The sequence below is a fragment of the Kogia breviceps genome, chromosome 8 (assembly GCF_026419965.1).
Source record: "Kogia breviceps isolate mKogBre1 chromosome 8, mKogBre1 haplotype 1, whole genome shotgun sequence".
Taxonomy (NCBI): domain Eukaryota; kingdom Metazoa; phylum Chordata; class Mammalia; order Artiodactyla; family Physeteridae; genus Kogia; species Kogia breviceps.
In genome coordinates this window covers 27,826,663-27,848,346 of record NC_081317.1, presented here as the reverse complement: position 1 = coordinate 27,848,346, position 21,684 = coordinate 27,826,663, and the positions used below count along the sequence as shown (strand labels likewise).

Genomic DNA, 21,684 nt, shown 5'->3' with positions numbered 1-21,684 from the left:
GTGTGAGTAAACACCAAGGAAATGCCACGGACACCTGGCTCCCAAGTGATGAGGACAACCCCAGTGCTGTGTGTGTGTGTGTGTGGAAAGAAAACATGTATCTCATTGAGAAAAACAAGGCAGCTAAGGCAGAGGAGAGCATCACCTGTGAAACTGACAGGCTCCCATTGTCCGCACATATGCACACTTCTGGCCTTGCTACACCTGCACACAGGGCCCGCCTACTCCTTGTCAGGTGTCACAGGTGCCTCCTTGGAGGACTGTTTTGCCATCCTGCGGTGGGCGGGGGGGGGGGGGGGTGTCTCATAAACAGGGGATACAACCTTCTGTGTGTCCGTGCTGCCCCCTCAACAATAGTATTCATTTAATACTGGAATAATCCCAGGTAGTCATACTAAAATTAAAGTTGGGGAAAGGGTGAAAAATGAAAACTGGAAGAAGGGAAGGATGCACAGGTCAAAGCTAGGCCCTGATGCCACTTCACAGTCATGAACCCTTAGCAGAAATCAGAAACCGGCTTTACCTCTAAAATGGTTCATTTAATCATTGTGGCCTCTAGTGGAGTAGAGGTGGGATATTAGGCCTGAGGAACAAACAGCAAAAACAGCTAAGAATGTAGTGACCACTCGTGCATAGAAAACCAAGTATTGGACTAAACATCTGTGGGTCCAGACAGACCTCAATGCAAAGGGTGATCTATAGCAGGATTTTACCGTCTTGGTCCCCACCCCACAAGGACCTGGATTAAAAACTTTTACAAAAGAAGAGGCAATGGAAGGAGTCTGCAGTGTCTGAGAAGAAGGACTGACTCTACTATTATGTATTTTAATTCATTCATTGACAAGCCAACGAATCAGGGATTCCTCTGAAATAGTCAAGTCTTAGGACCTATTTCTTTTTTCTTTTTATTTATTGATGTATTTATTTATTTGGTTGTACTGGGTCTTAGTTGCAGCAGGTGGGCTCCTTAGTTGTGGCTCTTGGGCTCCTTAGCTTTGGCACGTGGGCTCCTTAGTTGCAGCAGGCGGGCTCCTTCGTTGCGGCTTGGAGGCTCCTTAGTTGCGACTCACCGGCTCCCTAGTTGTGGCATGTGAACTCTTAGTTGTGGCGTGCCTGTGGGATCTAGTTCCCTGACCAGGGATTAAACCTGGGCCCCCTGCATTGGGAGCGTGGAGTCTTAACCACTGCGCCACCAGAGAAGTCCCCCTGTTTGTTTTCTTTACCATTTGCTCAGCAAACCTCTAGATGAACACAGATGCCGCCCCCCCCGAAAAAAATTCTCACTCCAAAAAGAAGAGTTAAATCAGCACTGTGTCCATCCGCAATTTGTTGTTTAAAGATGGCAACTGGCCTCCAAGCGCTGAGAGCCAGAATTTGATTGTGAGCTGCGTGCTTGCAATCCCAAATTATTTTGAAAGTGGCCTAGGACAGGGCTTACATTCCAGAAACACAGAAATAAATAATTAGCTAGATTTTTCTCATGCAAAAGCTGCTCTCCAGGAATCATTTAGTTAATTTAGAAGCTACAAGAATCTTTTAAGATCCCCAAGGTAACAATGAGGAAGTTGAAACACAAGTTTGTAATTAAAAAAGGAAAATTAACTTAGCAGAAAGAGAGCCTAGACAGGAATTAGGCCCAGCTTCCCAACCATGTGCCCTTGGCCAAATCTTTATGCTCTCTGAACATCAATTTCCTCATTATAAAATGGGGGTGACAATACCTATCTTGCGTCATATTCAATGAGACAATATAAGTAAGTCCCCAACAAAGTACATGGCACACTGTAAGTGCCAAAGAAATGAGTTCCCTTCTCCCCACTTTTCTTTCTCTGGTCTGTCAGTACCCTCTAACAGAGAAATGGTTATATCCTGTCTAAACAATCTTTTCTACTCCATTATTTTTAGCAAATCCAATGTGGGTTTCCGGCAAAGTAGGAAGGATGAAATCAGAATGGCCTAGTGTTAGAGACCCCCAGGCCCAAACCAGGACACAGAATCCCCTAAATCTGAGTGGAGAATCTCAGAGGAGAAGAAGACACGCCTCTATAGAATGTTTACGAGAAGAGAACGGCCAGGAGGAGGATTTTTGGAGAGTATTTTCCTAAAGCAGAGTTTCTGGGTCTCCAGACACGGATTCCGGCCTCAGAGACCCTCCAGGAGACGCGCAGAGAAGTCAGCGAGAAGCAGCCTGTGGCAGCAGTAGAAGGTCCTGCTCTGGCTTCGCTGGGGACCGACAGGCAGGCTTCTTGCCCTGCTTCCCCTACCCACCTTGACACAGCTCTCGGCCTCCGGCATAATCCCCTCCTCCCACCTCAGAACACCATGACCCCTGCTGGGAGCAATTCTGCCCAAAGAGGAGGGTTTGGCAAAGCCGGAATTCCTCTGCTCAGGAAACTGAAGCCAAAGGGACATTTCTACATCAGTTTTTCAAGGAAGCAAACAAACAAACCAAAACCAAAAAGAAGGCCGTACTATGTACTAGATTTCTCAATGTTTCAAAGCTAGTAGCACATTCGCTTCTGCCCTTATGCACATTTCCAGTTACTGGCTGGAAAGGGTCCTACTTCACAATCACGGCCAGTCAATAGGCCACCCTCTTCTGGCTCCTGCGTGACCAAAACAGCCACTTCCCTGGGTTCCCTGCCTCTGGTCTTGCCCCCTCCGTCCATTTATCACAGAGCAACCAAAGTTATTCCACTAAACCCAAGTTGCAGGTATGCCACTCGCCCACTTAAAACCTCTTCCAGCACCCCACCGCCCTGAGGATAAAGTCCAGTCCTCACCTTGGTTTAGCTGGTCTCCCCAATGACTCCAGCCTCCTCTCTCTCACCACTCCCCACCTCCTAAACCAGGTCCCGCCGAACTACCCATGGCTCCAAATGGACTGCCCTCTCTCCTACCACGGGGACTCCTGTGCGCTCCAGGTCCTGAAGCTGCTGCTCCCAGCACTGTCAGCCTGGCCAACTCTACCTCGACTTTAGGATCCTGTCCTGACCACACTCGGTTAGGAGCCCCTCCTAGGTGCACCCAGGGAAGCCTCTGTTTTCGCTTGCATCGTTTCTGCCACTTTCTGAGTCCATGGGACCTCTTTCTTTTTTTTTTTTTTTTTTTTTGCGGTACGCGGGCCTCTCACTGCTGTGGCCTCTCCCGTTGCGGAGCACAGGCTCCGGACGCGCAGGCGCAGCAGCCATGGCTCACGGGCTCACGGGCCCAGCCGCTCCGCAGCACGTGGGATCTTCCCGGACCGGGGCACGAACCCGCGTCCCCTGCATCGGCAGGCGGATTCCCAACCACTGCGCCACCAGGGAAGCCCAATGGGACCTCTTTCTTCACAGCAGTTTTCCCCAGCATGCAAAAGAGTATCAGGCATAGAGTAAGCCCTCAGGGAATATTTGCTCAATTAATTAGCTACAGGATGGGCATGAGAAATAGGGATTCAGGATGGAAGGGTGGTGGCATTCCTGGGCCCCGTGATAACTGGTTTCTCAAGCTTGATTAACTGATTCAGGCAAATTGTCCCCAGGGAAGGGGCTCTATGCTCACCACACACTTGTGCCGGCCACAAGGACTGCTGAGCTTCCCAGGTGACTCCTGGGACATCTGGGAAAGTGTAATTGAATCTACCTAGGCTTCCCACTAACAGGTTTAGCTAAGGCGTCCCAAGCCAGAGGAAACATGAAATCTGCTTTCTCCCAACCTTCATGCCAAGTCCTAGGCGCTCCCTCTCTCTAGGTCTTTGCATCAGTCACCCAGGTGGATCACGATCTGCCAAAATTTAACATAGTTCCATACTCTAACCTTTTTTGTACAGTATGACCTTGCGGAAGCGACTGTTCAAATCTTCGGCCAATTTAAAAAAAAAAATTCACTTCAAGTGCCACTGATATTCTAAAATTATTAATACCTAGAGAATACCACAGCCTGCTGAACCATGACCTTCTCAAATAAGCAAAGATCATTAGTTGCAGAGAAATGCAAACTAAGACCACAATGAGATGCCACTGCATACCCACTAGAACTACTGCAATTTTTAAAATTGTAAAGTGTTAGTATGAGGAGCAACTGGCGTTCTCACACATTGTTTGTAGAAATGAAAAATGGAACAGGCACTTTGTAAAATACTCTGGCAGTTTCTTGTAAAATTATGCACAGACTTATAACCCAGCCATCCCATCCCAGGTATTTACCCAAAAGCAGTGAGAGCATATGTTCACACAAAGACCTGTATGTGAACATCTATAGAAGTCTTATATAGAATAGCCCAAAATGGAAACAATCCAAATGTCCATCAATTAGTGAATAAATTAAAATGGAGTACTACTCAGCAATTAAAAAAAGGACTACACTACTAATACATGCAACAGCATGGGTGAATCTCAAAAGCCTTATGCTAAGAGAAAAAAGCCAGACACAATAGACTACATACCGTATGAGTCTATTTGTATGACATTCTGGAAAGGTGAAACAATGGGGACAGAAATCATATCAGTGGTTGCCAGGGGGTGGGGGAGAGGACAGACTGCAAAGAACATTGAGTGATGGAAATATTCTACACCATGACTGTGGTAGTGGTTATACATATACTATATACATTTATGAAAACCCATCTAACTGTACATGCAAAAAGGCTAAATTTAACTGTATGTAAATTATATGTCAATAACTTGATCTCCCTCCCCCCAAAAACGTGTTGTTCTATGACAAAAATTAACATACCCCACAAGTCAAATAATGCCTTGGAAGACCTAAGTACTTTACACAATAGTGTAAAGCTTGACTATTGTGTGATTCCCTAGGAAGGTAAATAGTGAATAAAATCCTCACCCCCTGTTCATTCCACAAACAACTGCAGCCTTAACTCTGCAAGGTTGCCATTAGCCACAGCAAATATTTACTGAATGCCTATTATGTGCAGGTGCTGTTCCAGACATTGGAGATTCAGCAGTGAACAAAAGTGGCAAAGGTCCTGCTCTCATGGACCTTCTATTCTAGCAAGGAGGTATAAAACAGACAAATAACAGTGTGTTGTTACGGCAGTGGGTGATAGGAGTCATGAAGAAAAATAAAGCAGAGTGAGCAGGCAGAAAGTAACAAGCGGTGGGTGACTCCTTTCTTTAGGACAGTGAAATGAGAGTGTGCCATATGCTACTGGCAAAAGGGTCACCAAGTGACAGCTGGGATCATGAATTCTTTTAACTTTTCCCTAAACCAAAACCTGAAATGTCAGACAGACTCAGTGATGCTGGCAAAAGAAAAAATATAGGTTTACAGGAAGCCTGGTGCCATGGGGGAAATGATGACTCCAATGAGCACCTACTGCACTGCTCCCCCAACCCCCTTCCTCACCAAAACATTTGGCCCTTTTGAACTTCACATGTAAGTTTCAAAGAGCATGAGAAATATAAAGAAGAAAGAAAGAGAGAGGAAGAGGCAAACATGCTGGAAAGACAAGGTGGGAGGGATTTTTCCCACTTAGTGAAGTCAAAAGGAAAACAGGAACTACATCCCATGACTGCCTTCTACCCTCCTAGAGCATTAAATCTGTCTACAGAAACGTAGTAAGGAAAAAAACTGCACATGTTTACAGTGCTACCCGAAACTCTTAGTTTGTGCAGTAACCAAGGGTTGGTTGGTCTTTTTCCTTCCTGCAAGAACGCTGCGAGCACCTGAGACTGAGCTTCTGTCAAAGGGTGGGAGCCAACCCTCTAGCCTGCTTGCTCCAGAAGAGGACGGTCTCCAGTGGGGACCACACAGCCGCCGCTTCTCACTGGACCAGAGAAGTCAGCTCCTCAAGGCAGAAGAGGACAATCTTGCACAAGGCCATCCCCCAGCTGATAGAAAGAGTTCACTGTGGCTTTGGAGACCCGCTCCCACCACACCCCAATCTTATAGAGAAGCCAAGGCCCCACAAAGCAAGTGGCCTGCCCAGACTCACCCCCTAGAGTTAGAGCTGGCCCCCAGGTTTCTCAAGAAATAACTTGTCTACAACTGTTCCCACTTTCCCACTACTATATTCCTCCTCCTCCTCCTGCTTGTTCTTCTGAACACATTTTTCCCGTCAGTTCTACCCAAATAGTTCATACACTGCAAATATGCAGTCAGCAACTAATTTTCACCTTCCAAAACCAGTGGTTTTATGGCAGCTATTTCTCTAAATTTTAAATAAATAAATAAATAGATAGATAAATAGATAAATTTGTGTGTGTGTTCTTCATTGGACAAATTTCCCCACAGTCGCCAGAAGTGAGGTAGAAGTTGAAATCTGTGACAACAGCGATCAGCATCTCTCCTGACAAAACTGTTTCTAGATGTCTTATCTCAATAAATAACTAGCCGTTAACAAAAGCAGGAGGTGGATTTACGGCAGGATTTAACTATATCACATATTGTAGTAAATGTAGAAAAGCTACATTTGGCGGTAAAGCTCAACGAATGGCCTCTTCATGAGATGCTGATGCAAATGCAAGGATCACAGGTGTTGCTGCATCTCGTCTCCAGAGAGATGTAGAGGGTCCTGAAGAATGAAAATATGAAACCTGTAAGCCCACCAGAGCACGCTTGCTTGGAAAAGGTCTGTTCTTTAATTGCCTCTCTGAGTATATGTCTCTGGATCAGTAGCCACATTCAGGGGAAAGGCTAGTGAAGTTACTGACAGTCAGAAAACCAGGCTGGAAAAGGCTCACTGGACCCATGACTGAAGACAGGACACGGCTGCTGTGGTGGAAGGAGGGGAGTCGCCCCGTGGAGTCGCCCCGTGGTCTCTCCCAAGCTGAGCCATCAGTTTTATTAAGGCTGAAGTTAATCTGACTGCCTCAGTTTCTTTTCCAGTCTCCAGTTGCCACTGAGCTCTCTACCTGTAAGGTCGTTCATGCTAATCCTGAAATTCTACCCCCTCGCATTCCCCAACCATATTGCAGACCCACAAACTCAGTGAAACTGTCCTTAGTTGCCACTAGACCCTTAGAGGCCTGCAGAAAGGCCGTGGGCTGGTACTCAGTGACCCCTGAAACTGTGTTCCTACTTAAACCATAACTTTTTTTTTTTTTTTTTGCGGTACGCGGGCCTCTCACTGTTGTGGCCTCTCCCGTTGCGAAGCGCGGGCTCCGGACGCGCAGGCTCAGCGGCCATGGCTCACGGGCCCAGCTGCTCCGCGGCATGTGGGATCTTCCTGGACTGGGGCACGAAGCCGTGTCCCCTGCATCGGCAGGTGGACTCTCAACCACTGCGCCACCAGGGAAGCCCTTAAACCATAACATTTTAATACCCAAATTTAAGGAGGAAAAAAGATGTAAGAAATCCTCCAAGATAAAAGTCAAGGATAAAAGGAAGCCATTCTATCATTCTTGAAGATTCCTGTCATTCTAGAAGAGGCCCTGCTATCACAATACCTGTTTAAAAAATACAGATCCAATGAATTTTATCAATTCTAACAATCTGTAACTCAAGGGTATATTTTTTAAAGTACCAAATGTATCATACTTACTTATTAGTAACAATAAGTTTACAGATATCTGCACATTCTTGTTTCGCCCTGAAATATATATTCAATTTTCTGGACAAAAGTATTTGCTAATAGCTAATTTTCAAAATGAGAGTTATGACATGAATACATAAAAACATGAAGCTAGAAGAGATACATGAATACTGTACAAATCTGTAACGAGCCTTTGAGAAGCATAATTCCTCATGCTGTCAACGATTCTATTTTAAAGGAGATTCAAAAAGTGTAAATCTATTTCTATCATGTCACTGATATTTGGACAACCAAAGATTCTATTTATCACTCTCAACAGTCCAGTTGTTACCAGCTAAACAATCTCAGGACTTCTAAAACTGACAAGATCCAGGGTTTCTGAAAGCAAATCTGTCCTGTCCCCAAGTTCTTGTTTCATTGTTGTAGAATTATGGAGGAATCCTGACAAAATGTTAGAGATAACCCTTCTTCCCCTGCTGATTTCCACTAAACAAACACAGAGCAACCTTCAAAGGAAGACTTCAGCAAACAACACAACTATTTGCTTTTTCCCTGGTTGGGGATGTGTAGCATATAGGAAAAATGAACCTTCCTCCTAGAAATGAAATACCCGTCAACATTACATGTTACAGAAAACAAAATTTTCTCAACCATAATCATAATGCCAAAGCAAGAGGGCCCTGCAGGGAAGGAACTATCAAAGTCACAAACACCGTGAGTGATACAGAAACACAAGCAAGCCCACCTCCATGAGCAATCCTTTACTTGCGGAAAAACTTGACCGGATAATATTCCCTGTTGCTGGAGGAGGGTTTTCCAAGAGAATTTTATGATAAAAGGCTTGGTGACTGCAAAACAACCACTTTGGTTTACATCTCAGAAGGGTCGGGCTTCCCTGGTGGCGCAGTGGTTAAGAATCCACCTGCCAATGCAGGGGACCCAGGTTCGATCCCCGGTCCGGGAAGATCCCACATGCTGCGGAGCAGCTAAGCCCGTGAGCCACAACTACTGAGCCTGCGTTCCAGAGCCCATGAGCCACAACTACTGAGCCCGTGTGCCACAACTACTGAAGACCGCGTGCCTAGAGCCCGTGGCTCCGCAACTAGAGAAACCACCACCATGTGGAGTGTCCCCCACTCGCCACAACCAGAGAAAAGCTCGAGCGCAGCAAGGAAGACCCAGCACAACCAAAAATAAAATAAATAAAAATTAAAAAAAAAAAAAAGAAGGGTCAACATCTTCAGATGCTCAACCTTCCCCCAGGCTAAAAAGTTTATATTTTTTTGAATTTTTGAATTTTATTTTATTTATTTTTTTATACAGCAGGTTCTTATTAGTTATATCTATTTTATACATATTAGTATATATATATCAATCTCAATCTCCCATAACAGTGCTCAAAGGACTTGGGGACAGAGAAACCCAAATCCCTTCACTGCCTTCTACTTCCTGCAGGCCAATGCCGCTGTGCAGCAAACTTCCCCAGACGTCCTTAACTCTTATTTTCTTGAATTAACTGGCCCAGGAGACAGAAGGGAGGTGTTGGAGTCAGAAAAAGCAGGTTTTGAATCCTGACTGCTACTCACCGGCTCTGGGACCCTAGGGATTCTGAGTCCCTGTATCCTCTCCATTAAATAGAACAAATAATGTATATAAAATATTTAGCCCGTTCCTGGAACAAAGGAAGTATCCAGCAAACGGCAGCTATTACAATGATTGGTGCTGCTGACTTCACAGGGTAAAGCATTCATCAAGGATGGGGCACAAAATGGGCAGTTTATTAAAGGAATCTCTCTTCTCCCTTCTTTGTCCGCAGACGGCATGATCTCCCCCAAGGGCTTTTCTAGAACACACTGGAACTCCCTGCAGTGCCCAGCTCAGTGGGAGATGTGAAAGGGTTACGCTGGTATCCTCATGGCACTTCTGCCATTGCTGTACCATAAACCCCTGTTTGGGTACCCTACCACCCAGTTATACTATTCTCCCACTCTGGGGGCAGTCAGCTCCTCTGTTCCATGCAGGCTGCCGTCCTCCACATCTTTAGCATCCAGCACAGTTTTCTTCTCCAGCCCACTTCCTCCAGCCTCCAGGTCAATTACCTATTTGCAATCTGGGCCTTCTAATTCCTCCATCTCTTCAGCTCTCCCTACCATCTCCTCCAGTGTACCAACTTCTCAGGTGGTCCCTGCTAAACTGCAAGCCATGTGCAGCAAGCTACGGTGTCTCAACATCTTACCATCCTCTGCCACACTGAGCCCAGAGCCCAGGACCACTTGGTGCTCGGAAACATTTGTGGAATTTGAAAGCCTCTGAAGTCAGACCTCAGGGATGGGAAAAATTAGTTAAAGCAGGTTCACCACGGTAACATGTCAGAAATGTCATTGAAAGCACAGGTTCAGGTAGCCCCAAACCATGACAAAATTTCCAGCTGTGTTCAAAGAAACACAGGTTAAACAGGAGTACATTTAATTTGGTTTTCCCCAAAGCCACTCTAATTTGTTGGGAAGGACATTCATTTTCATGGACTTCATGTGAGCAAAGGAGAGTCTGTAATTTGCCAGACTGAGGCTCTAGAACCCCTGTAAACATGGCAGCAAACAAGTAAACATGCCAGCTAACAAGAATACCTCCCCTAGGGGCTCAGCCACTAATACAGGACTGTCAGCATTGTTCAGGAGCCTTGAACTCTAAACCCATAGGCTCAAGTCAAGAACTCACTCAAGGAAGCATATCAACACCTGGTTATAATTTTTCTACCTCGACACTTTATTCCTTTTACTCTTGCCAAAACAAGTTATCTTATCTCCAGGCTCTTTTCCAGTTCTAGCTCATAGAGAATGTGACCAAACCCAGCAACCTTCTCCAGAACGTCCTCTTTCACCAGCCAGCTCTTGAGACAGTGCAGGCACGTGTCATGTGTCCGAGATGCCTCTGTCCCTGCAGCCCAGCGGGGACCAGCTGACCAGGTAGGTGAGGATGTAGTCAGGACTCCATGGCAGGCACAGAGGTACAGGGTCTAAGCCCTGCCCTTCCAGCTTCGTAAATGAACTTCTTCTCTATAACAACCCAAACAAACCACTTTGCTGGCTGCCTCGCTGAATTAAAGAGGAATAAGATCACAAGTTTAAATTCACCTACCTGTGATTCTGAGAAACAAAAAATGAAGGATGTTAGCCTTTTAAAAACAAATAATGGCAACATGAACTCCACTATTAGAGGTCTGGGAGGATGCTCCCAGAGGAAAATGATCTCTATTATTCCAATATTATCATAATTTTCAGTATTCCTTCTAGAAAGTGCTACTGTCATTAAGATCTTCACAAATCAAATATTTTATGTGCCAGATTAAAAAGTGCTTAAGGAAAGTTGAAACTAAACTATTGAGTGGAACTCCTGCTAGGCTCTTTTTTCAACTGCGGTTGACACTGGCATTTAAAAATGCACACACTCTCATCTCCCAAGCGACCGTGTGCTAAGTGTCTACATCAGGTGAGCACAGAGTCCCCAGTGGAGCTCCACCTGAGGACAGAGTGCCTAGCTGGTCTCTGCAGCCTCCAGGGGCATATCCACTCCCCGCAATGGAGGCCATCAGAACCTGGTGTCAGACAGCCAAGGAGAAAGCCACACTGTGATCGTGTGAAATGGGACTGGAGTTGGAAACTGGAAAATGGCACTAATTCCACTAAATTTGCAAATCCAGCAACAGGACTGTCAACTGAATAAACACTACTTGACCAAAGGCTTTCTTTATCTTGAACTCAAGGTCCTTACTATAACTAACACAATCCTTAAAGTTAAAAAAAAAAAGAAAAAAGACCTGATAAACTGCCTTTAATCACAATTAATCCTAAATGGCCAAAATTAGCATAGGGTTTTTGTACTTTTGCATAAACAAAACGGTCCCCAGGAAAGATTCAACCTTTAGGACTTCTGTGGAGGTTTCCTTCTGATTTGAAAGGAAATCAGAAGGAAATTACAACCAAAGAGCAATGTTTATTTAAGAGAGTAAGAAAAAAAAATCCAGTTGAAAAACCTATTAAGATTCAAATTGGACCAACAGACAGAATAAATGAGGTCAGTTCAATATTCAAAGATTCAGTGTCCATTGTAAGCTGAAAGGACAGACTTATAGACCTAATTTCTTTTTTCTCTCCTAAAAGGACACTGTAAATACTACCCTATAAATTCTGGTATAGTAGCGAGAAGCCTGGATTAAAGAGGCAAGAAGCTAAGATTTTAAGTTCCAGTTACTGACTGCTTGGGAGTCAATTTAGGTAAGACATTCTACAACTGTGAGCCACAGAACAGAAAACAAGCTTTTATGATAAACAAACTGGAGTAGAAGATCTTCTGAGTCTCAGAAAACTGACTGGAGCTTGGGTTTCAGACACGAGTTTGAACCCCCGGCTCTGCCATTATGGAAGCATGTGAACCAGGAACAAATTATTTAACTAGTCTCTGTATCAGGTGCACCATCTGAAAAATGGGGCAACCTCAATATTTCCCCAAATGCAGGAAAGCTACACAAGATGAATTTAAGCAGTACTTAATTTCCATGTAGAGGATTTTAGGGGATGGACAGGCACAGTATTAAACACTCAATCACACAATGAGAAAACATTCTTTTGAGCACTTCTTTAGCCTTTGTAAAAAACTGTATTACATTAAGGGGAAAGTTTCTGTTTGATCTTCTCTTCAATGTCTCTTTAACTCGTGCTTAATTTCCCTTTTTTAACAAAGTGAGAGCAAGTCTCAAAGTCAGTGCCTTTAGAAAGCAAGTTTACTTTCTAGACAGACTGTTTAAGAAATAATTTGCTTTCATTCTAATTACGTTTAAAATTACCTTTTATTTGAGACAACTGATATCAGTTTTCAATTTAGAGAACCAATATAAAGTTAACTTTAAAAAATATATGTATTCATGATTACAAAAGTGTGAGTCCATTGAAATAATCTGAGGGGCTTACACGCTGCCTACCACAGGATCCAGTGAGGAGAAAGTATGGTAATGCAGGGCAAGGCTTAGCCCACGCTAAGCTCATCTACCCATGGTCGAGAGGTAAAATTTCCGTCAGTGAGGAATCAGAGTAGAGGGTACAGTGCAAACAAAAACCGACCACGAAGCATGGTTGTGAGATTCCAAAACAATGAGAAGCCAAAAAATAGCAGGAAGGGGTTCTTACGTAGAAATCAGAGAAAAGAGGAAAACCCATAGAGGGAGAGTCAGTTAACAGACAGTTACGGAGTCAGACTACATGCTCATCACCGGTGAGAAAATCCAGAGCAGTGGATGCCTCTTAAAGTCCAGGACAAAGCTGTCAAAATGGTCAGTCTTAGGTCGAAGAGCCTTGAATGCCAAGCTAAAGATCATCATGGTAGCAGATCCTTAAAGTCTTTTGACATTTGTTCAGCACCTAGTATTTTACATGGTGTTTGAAAAATATTTGCTGAAGAAATGAATTTCAGTTTAATGGTGTTTTTTGTACATTAGCCATAGACAGATACACACACACACACAGACACATTTTTAAAATATTATGTCATCCTCTTCCTTCCTTCTTCCAGTACCTGAAATCACACCTCACCCCAGCTAAGGTAAACTGCCACTTTCATCCCAAGACCCTGCATCTGGGAGTGGAGAAGAGTCTACAGATCAGTCTAAAGCCATCAGTCTGTGGGACTTCCTTGGTGGTCCAGTTGGTAAAACTCTGCAGATCCTGCGTGCATGCTGCAACTGAGTCCGCATGCTGCAACTAAAAGATCCCATGTGCCACAACTAAGACCCGGCACAGCCAAAATAAATAAATAGAGATAGAGAGATAGATATTTTTTTAAAAAAAATAAAGCCATCAGTCTGGGCCTTTATATTCTCTCTGCCTTTCCAAGGAAAGCTGCTGCTTCCATCAATGCTGCCTTTTATGTCAAACTTGGATCATCTAAATACCAGAGCCAATTGAATTCAAGCTGTCATCTCCTTGGGGACTGGCTTCTTCAAGAAAACAAGCTTGGCTTGACTCTTGGCAAAACTATTCCCAACTAGGCATCCCACAGAAATTTTGCAAAGCAAGTGTAAATAGGGATATGAAACCCAAACAACTTCTTAGCAGTTCCTTCCCTCCTCCCATGCCTGCCCCAATCCTGAAAACTCTTGCTCCTTTTTTTTCCCCTTCTTCTTCCTTCTAGTCCTAATCTACTATGATCTCTGAAACAACTAATTCAGAGCAATGCTTTAGAAAACTTTGTGTCTTGCCCATCTACACCCAGTGAAAGTCTTCTGAGATATTTAGAAATATTTTCATAAGGTTAGTCCAATTCTCATCCTTTGTTGGAGGATGAATGAGTCTTAAAAGTCAGCTTTTTTTTTTTTCCTATCACGTATTGGCTTTAACAAGACTGCAATATAAGAAGCAAAACCTATACTCAAAATGGAGATGTCCAGAATGGAGAGTCCAAATGAATATTTTCTTTCAGAGAGATTCTCCAGATGCTGAGTCGGAAATTAGACAAATGTCTCACTGTGTCTCACTACATCGTGTTTGTTCCATTGAAATTTATTGAGATCAACCAACCCCTCCTTCTCTTGCATTTCGGATGAAACTCCCCTTTTGCTTCTATGATTCAAACCTTCATCCACCTAATGCAGATTAAATAGGCAATTCCAACACCCTCAGTCTTCTACCTTCCTCTCCTCCCACCATCTTCTTTTCTTCCATCATCACTCTCATCAAAACACTCATTAAAAAAAAAAAAAACAGAAACAAAACAAAACAAACAAAAATGCTCTTTATGCATTTCCTGGGTATTCCCACCCCACCTCTCAAAACCCACACGATCTGTTACACTAATGCCGAGTCTGTCCCTCAGGACATTTCTCTGGGCAGCTCCAATCAAAGAATCATCCTTTTTCCTGAATACAGACATAGAGTTAGAGGACGTAAAAGCTTGAATGGCTCTTTAAAAGTCATGTACTCAGCCTCTTTCATCTCATCAACCAAGAAACTGTATCTCAGAAAAGTAAAATGACTTGCCCAGGGTCACTTGAGTCCTTAGTGCGTTTCTCAAATTACGTGTAGAATATAATTACGTCAAATTGTATGTAATTATATGTAAAATTTGGAGTCTACATGCCTGTATACATTTCTTCTTTAGAGAGAATCCATAGCTTTCATCATATTCTCTATGTAGTCAAAAATCCTCTCCCAATAATTGATAGCCACTGATTAGTTTATTTGTTTGTTTTGTGTTTTTTGTGGTATGCGGGCCTCTCCTGTTGCGGAGCACAGGCTCCAGACGCGCAGGCTCAGCAGGCATGGCTCACGGGCCCAGCCGCTCCGCGGCATGTGGGATCTTCCCGGACCGGGGCATGAACCCGTGTCCCCTGCATCGGCAGGCGGATTCTCAACCATTGCGCCACCAGGGAAGGGAAGCCCCTGATTAGTTTTTATATACAAAATTCTTCCTAGGAAGTGTCCCGAACTAAACACCAGTTATCATAAAACATCTTGACTTCAGGACTAGCCAAATAAAATGTTTTGACTTCCAAATGCTTCTTGGAAGTTGGATTTGGCATAGAAAATGTTGCAGTTCTAAACAAATACACACACACACACACACAAAATGAATAAAAGATCCTATACATAAAAGGTTATTTGGGGGTTTTTTTAATTAAATTCTATTTTTAAGTAATTAAATTATAAACCACTTAGTGAATTATCTCATTCTTATTTTAAAAAAATAAATTAATGTGCAAATATAAGTAGTTTAATGTGAAATGTCACAGACTACAGCACTTTCTCAAATCACAGCTGCCTCAAGAAGAGAAATGAAGCTGAATGGAGTCAGAATTGTTTGTTCTACAAGTAAACTGGCCTAGGTACATACTAATATTTCTCAGTCTGTCATAAACCTAAACTTAACTAGAGTTTTTCCTCATATAATTCTATTTCTAGAATACATGAATTTAAAATATTTTATAAAATGGTTTTTGTTTTTCTCAGAAAAAAAATCTTTATTTCCAAATGAGCAACTAAACACACAGTGGACTCAAATGGCATGTTCCTAAAATTTTCAAACCAAATCCATTTACAAGGCACAGCTTGTCTTGGAATATTTCTGATTTCCTTAGTAAGCACCTTGGTATTACATAAAGGCACTATTTCATACCTACTATGATGACTAAAAAAACAAGCACCTTCTCATCAACACACTTTTTTTCTACTTTTGATCAATACCACTTCAAAGTTTTTTTAGATTTTACCAAGCATTCTAAGCCTTTTTCAATATTTTCCATTGCTAAAAAAGGAGTTTTTACTTCTTTAGTAATTAATACTGTTAAATCTGATAAAATCTTTTTATTTTTAGATAACTTCACATAAAATGTCACACATTTTGAAACATAAAGTATTTCAGTCTTTTCAAGTTGTCCAGGTTTTAACTCTTCAAAAGGAATATTAACCAGCTGTTGGTAGGATGGTTGAAGGATCATAGAACCTTCATACTCATTTGATCGTCCTTTCTTCATTTCTTTATCAATAGGGCTCTCCTTTTGAGAGACAGCCTTAGGCATTTGCAATACTGTTTTCTGTAGTTTCGAACATGCCGTCCATTTAAATAGTTCATTAATGACACATTTTTCATCACAAATTATATTTACTTCCCATTTCTGTTCATGCTTTTTCAAAAACTCGCAAGAAACTGTTTTATTACTTACTCTTGAAGCAAAATAATCCACAGTTTTGCTGTCCCATATTTCACCAGGCTCATTCCACTTTACTCCACTAGGGAAAGAATGAACTCCTAGCTTTTCTGTGATTATCCCATCATTTTAATTCATCTTTAGAATATAGAAAACCAACATCAGTTCCCCATTCCCTTTGAGTTGTTTAAGTCAGCATTTATTGAATCCCCTTCCATATCAAGGAGGGTGAATTAAGGACTAGGAGAATGAATCAAAGCCCTCCTGGAGAAGCATACACTCAAGAAGAAGACAAATAAATGTTAACTATAACAACAACAATGAAAACAACAACAAAAACACAATTAAACCCATGACATGCATAGCGCTGTGATCCAATCCTATGGGAGCAAGAAAGAAGGGGATAATTAATTTTAACTCTGTGTTGGCAGGAAGGTGTGAATTCAGGAGAGCTTATGAGGAGGATGGCATTTAAATCAGGTCTTAGAGTAGATTTTCAAAATGGAAAAAGACAGGATCTCAAATTTTCTTTTGTTTTAGGAACCAAGTCTGATGTTCCTCAGAGTAAATGATCTTTGCTTTAATACAGCTTATCGTCTCAACAGAATGCAGAACAACCAAAGGTTCTATCTGAAAGCAAATTTTACATATGAGATTTTCTTCCTCTGGCTTCAGATATTTCCAAAGTGTGCCTCTGTAACAAGTCCTATGCTGGTTACCTACCCAGGGAACTATTTGCAGTTGGAAATATCCAAACGAAAAGTGAGACTCATTTTTTGCCTTTTGCTAGTATTTCATTTGTTAAAACTTTGATATTTTAATGAAGTCCTTACCCTGCTATTAGTAAATTCATGGAAACCAGACTGCCTGGGATGCAGCCTCAGCTCCACTACTTACTTACAAACTCCATGATCAGGTTACTTACCCTGTCTATACCTCAGTTTCCCCATCTGTAAAATGAAGATAATAACAGAACCCACCTCATGTGGTTCTCATGAAAATGAACTAAATTATTACGTGTGAAACAACACCCAGCATAAGGTAAATCAACAATAATGTAAGCTTTTATCAAGAAGAAATCTTTCCTAAGAGTTTATTTCTAAGGTGCTACACCAATTTAATAAGAAAAAGAGTTTCCCATCCTATTTCACTTTTATTAAGCTGACTTTGAAACTGTATGTACTTTCAGAGAAAGATGCCTTAAGAAAAGGCTAAATTTGATTCCTAGACAGTAATGGCAGTAACAGAAAAACGGTTTATTTCAGAAGGTCCAAGACATAATTAGGGATAAAACAAGCAGAAGTCATATTGTACAATAACCAATTTTAAAAATTCACCAAAATTAAGACTGACAGCTAACTAATAGTCCTCTTCCCCTTTTCTCTCCTTTTATTTATTTATTTGGCTGTGCCGGGTCTTAGTTGCAGCATGTGGGATCTTTAATTGTGGCATATGGGATCTAGTTCCCTGACAGGGGATCAAACCCGGGCCGCCTGCATTGGGAGCTCGGAGTTTTAGCCAGTGGGCCACAGGGAAATCCCTTCCCTTTTTCTTTTGTTCCTTATACTTTTACAGCCCAATCCTCTATCCATTTTCTATCCATCACACTGGAAAAGATTTCAAGATCATCATAGACCTACTCACAAATACTTGACTAAAACGAGAGTAAATTTTTCATTGTAAACCAAGTAAAGAATTAGAGTTGAGTAAATTTTATTGTCTGTCCTTTCCATGGTGTTGCAATCCCTACACAACAAATGTCCCAACAAGCTGAAGAGAACTTGGCTGGCCCACTCATAGCAACAAGGGAACTATAACACAGGCTGCAGATTCTGATAAAGATTAGAGCAGAGGAGTATACCAGAACTCAGCGAGCATCCTCACTAAGTCCTCTGCCCATAGCAACTGAAATTGTACCACCTCGCTGCTTAGTGTGGGAGTCAAAGAAATCTGGGGCTCACTGGCTGGGTTCAAAACTTAGCTCTGCCATTTGCAAGGTGTGTGGCTGGGGACATGTTAGTTACCCTCTCCGTTTCTCAGTCTGCAAAATAGGGATAATAAGTGGATTTGTTGTAAAAATTAAAATAGTATTTGAAAAACATTTGTATCAGTACTTGGCACCTGGTGCTATTTAACAGTGTCTATTAAATAAATATTGCAATAACTTTGGCACTTATGATTATTTCCACATGCAAATATGAAGAAGGTTTCAGTTTCAGTGTAGACCGTCTCCCAGAATAGTTAAATTAAAACAAATTTTCAGCAAGATCTTTAAAATTTGATACTGAGGTAATTGACCATAAGGAGTATTACACTTTCATTATTCCTTTAACATCCAGATAGTACATAAAAATGTATTTGGATTTGAGAGCATTTTAGAAATGTAAAAACCACACGTCTATTGGTATTTAATAGATTCTTTAAAAAGTTCATAATTAAGGAGTCTAAGGTAATGTCCATTTATCTTAGGAGCTAAAAATTAAAATAGCATAGATATTAACAATTTACAATCACTCTGAATACAGCATAAGCAAATTGGTTTATGGGAAGGAAGATCCCCTAAAAAAATTTTTGATGGAAAAATATTCCAACTTCTCTCCATATAAGGTAAATACTACAGAAGATAATAAAAAGCTGTGTTGCTGAGTTTCATTTGGTTTCATTCATTTTTTAATAATGTAAGCATTAAGGTTTCCTAGAGCAGAGGTTGCAAACAACCAAACCCCAATCACCCTTTTCCAATCCTAAACTACTGTCTCACACTGTCTCACATGAACTGTAAATATTCCCTAAGTCAAAAGGTGTCCAGGGTCCCTTACAGGCCTCTATTTAGATGTAAACTGAGGGTTGAGATTTCAAATGCTCATCTGGAGGGGAGACACATATCACAGGTATCCCCTTCACAATCAGATATGTCATTCTGGAACACTAGACTGGTCCCTGCAAGGGGGCTAATGAATTACTCTGACTACAGTAGAAATTCTTACCCCTTAAATGAACTCTGGTCATCGAAGCCTGGTCACTCTGATTCTACTGCTTTTTCTCGAGTAAATACTAATGTGCTCAGTGTATCCAATGTTTTCCCAAAACTCTATCATGAATTAGTGCATAAAGCATTAAAGCTCCTATAAAAGGAGCACTTGGGCAACAAGCTGACAATGAAAACTTTGTACTTGAAAATTATTATACCATCAGAAGAGGTTCTACTCCGGAAACTTCTCCATGCTTTCACACTTTCGTTTAGGAGAAATGCCTCAAGAGAACGATATGAACAAAAGAAAGCCTCCGTTAATTTTGTGGTAGGTATGAGGAAGATGGGCTGAAATATTAATAAAAGGGGAAATGAGAAACTAAATACTTTTGTAGTTGTGATTTAAATTTTGTCTGAAAAGAAGATCAAAACTTAGGTTTGGGTCCCCAACTATTGTTAAAAGAACCAGTAAAACTCTGCTTTTGAACTTGCAAAATTTTGTGAGGTGTTCTTTATGGGGAGGTGGGGACCGGGCCTTAGAAAGTGACTTGCTGATTTTCATCACCAAAGAATTTTTTAAATATCAAATTTGTCCTCTATTATATTAATGTATATACTACTCGATCAGTTTGTCGTGTCACTGAAAAGTGATGGTTTTAAAAGCTGATGGTATCGCTTTTGCAGGGCCGCATTTCTTTCTCCCTTTTTCTTTCTCTCTCCTTATTTTCTTTTATCTTGTTTATTCCCTTCTTTTTGATAAGTGTTTAAAAAGAGGCACCTACACACAACCCTGGCACTGGCCCACGCTCCAAGAACCTTCCATTTAGCAACGCTCTGGGAGTTAGGAACCATTGTAACAAAACAGAACCAGACGCGCTTTCGCCTGTTCCCCAGGTTTCCTTCCAGTCTGCAAACACCCGTCTTCACCGCATCTCGGTCGGAACCCTCGAACGACAACGCCTCGCACAGCCCGACCTCACTCCGGCCAAGAAGCCGATTCCCAGGCCACCCGGCCAGGAGGCGCTGTGGATCAGTCCCCCCGTGGCCACCCGCAGCCGGCGCCCAGCCATCCCTCCCCCAACCGCGGAGCGCAGCCAGCCAGCGGAGCTGCGAGCTCTGCACCGCCCGCCGGGGTTACTCTCGGTCATTCCGCTACACCATCTCGTCCCAGCTTCCCCATCCGTGCCCGGCCTGAGGCTGCCCCAAGAGACAAGCAGCAAAGGGCAAGAAGATGGGGGACAGGGGAATGGGCACCTCAGCTCCAGGTTTCCTCAGGCCCTCCTTCTAAGTCTAACGTTTTTTAAAGAAACAGAACTCTCGTCGCCCCAGCTGCGTCAGGGATACCAGCTCCGGGGAGCGTACGGAGACCGTAGAAAGGACCCAAACAAAGCCCCCGAGGCCTCAAATGAGCACTAGAGCTATGCACCCGGTTTGGTGCACCTCCCAGTCGCGTTCTTGGAGAACAAGAACGCGCCGCTCCAGTCCGGGGGCGCAGGGGACCGATCCTCAGACCAGAGTCCAACTCGCAAGAACGGAGTGGAGACTGAGGGCTAGCATTTGTCCGGGTGGGCGCCGGCCGACCCGCAGCCAGAGAGGATTCCAGCCGGCTCAGGCGCTTCCAAACAAAGGGAACAGCTCAGTGCCAGACCTGCCACTCTCCCCACTCCGGCTGCAGCGCCCCCAGCACCACCAGAAGCCCCCGATTCCACTGCGCCCCAGGTACTGCGCTCGGGTCTCCGCGCCCAAAGATGCTCCCCGGGCTCCAACGCCGGGCGAACCCTGAGCACAGCGGCGCCGCGTCTTTGGGTCGCCAGAGCTCGTCCTAGGACGTCCTCCCCCCCCCCTTACGCCCCCCCATTTGCGCTGCAGGAGGTGGGGACGTGGGGGTGTTCGGACTAAAGTCCCCGAAACCCAGAGCTTCCCAAAGTCCCCTCGACCCTGAAACAAAACAATAACCCCAGCCCAAGTTTCTGGAGAGCCTCTTACCTGTTTTCCACTTTTTGTTTCCGGATCTTTCCCCCACCCCTTGAAAAACCCTTCTGGGAAAGAAGTGGGGGAAAGGGAGCAAAGCGCCGCCGAGAAATGGGCTGTGGCGGCGCTGGTCACGCGGCGGCCCCTGTTCTGCCCACCTGCGCCCGGGGAGAGAGGTGTCGGCGCCGCTCCTCCGGCCCCGGCCGCATTCACTCTTCCTCAGAATTACCGGGATTTTGCCGCGACTAGTTCCTTTTATAGATTCCGCTGCGCTGAGCGCAGGGGTTACTATCGGTCAAAGCCTGTTCTCTCCCTCCTGCCCCGCCCCCTTTCCCGGCCTCTGTTTATGTAGTTCAGTCACTCAGCAGAAAGCACGTGGAGCCGCGCCCCGCCCCTTAAACGGGCGACGTTCTGCAGCGCTTGGGGTTGGGGGCGGAGGGTGCTGGTTGGGGTCCGCGCCCCTCGCCCCTGCCGGGACGGCCAGCCCAGCACTAGCTGGAAACGCTAGGGGCTGCGCCTAACAGAGACTCTTACCCAGGTTCAGGGCAGCCAACAGCACGAGTGAACATCGCT

General features: G+C 43.5%; 1 protein-coding gene across 4 annotated transcripts in view; it reads right to left on the bottom strand.

The window, feature by feature from the left end:
* The window catches only part of ABCA1 (ATP binding cassette subfamily A member 1), a 138,823-nt gene extending 117,392 nt beyond the window's left edge, over positions 1–21,431 (bottom strand). For 2 of the 4 annotated variants that reach the window (XM_067041041.1, XM_067041040.1), the window contains exon 1: positions 21,270–21,351. The gene's annotated coding sequence lies outside the window, so the exon portion shown is untranslated. Of the gene's footprint in view, positions 1–21,126 lie in introns of all 4 variants that reach the window. The other 2 variants (XM_059072098.2, XM_059072096.2) reach the window with 2 other exon arrangements.
* Positions 21,432–21,684: the final 253 nt, after the last annotated feature.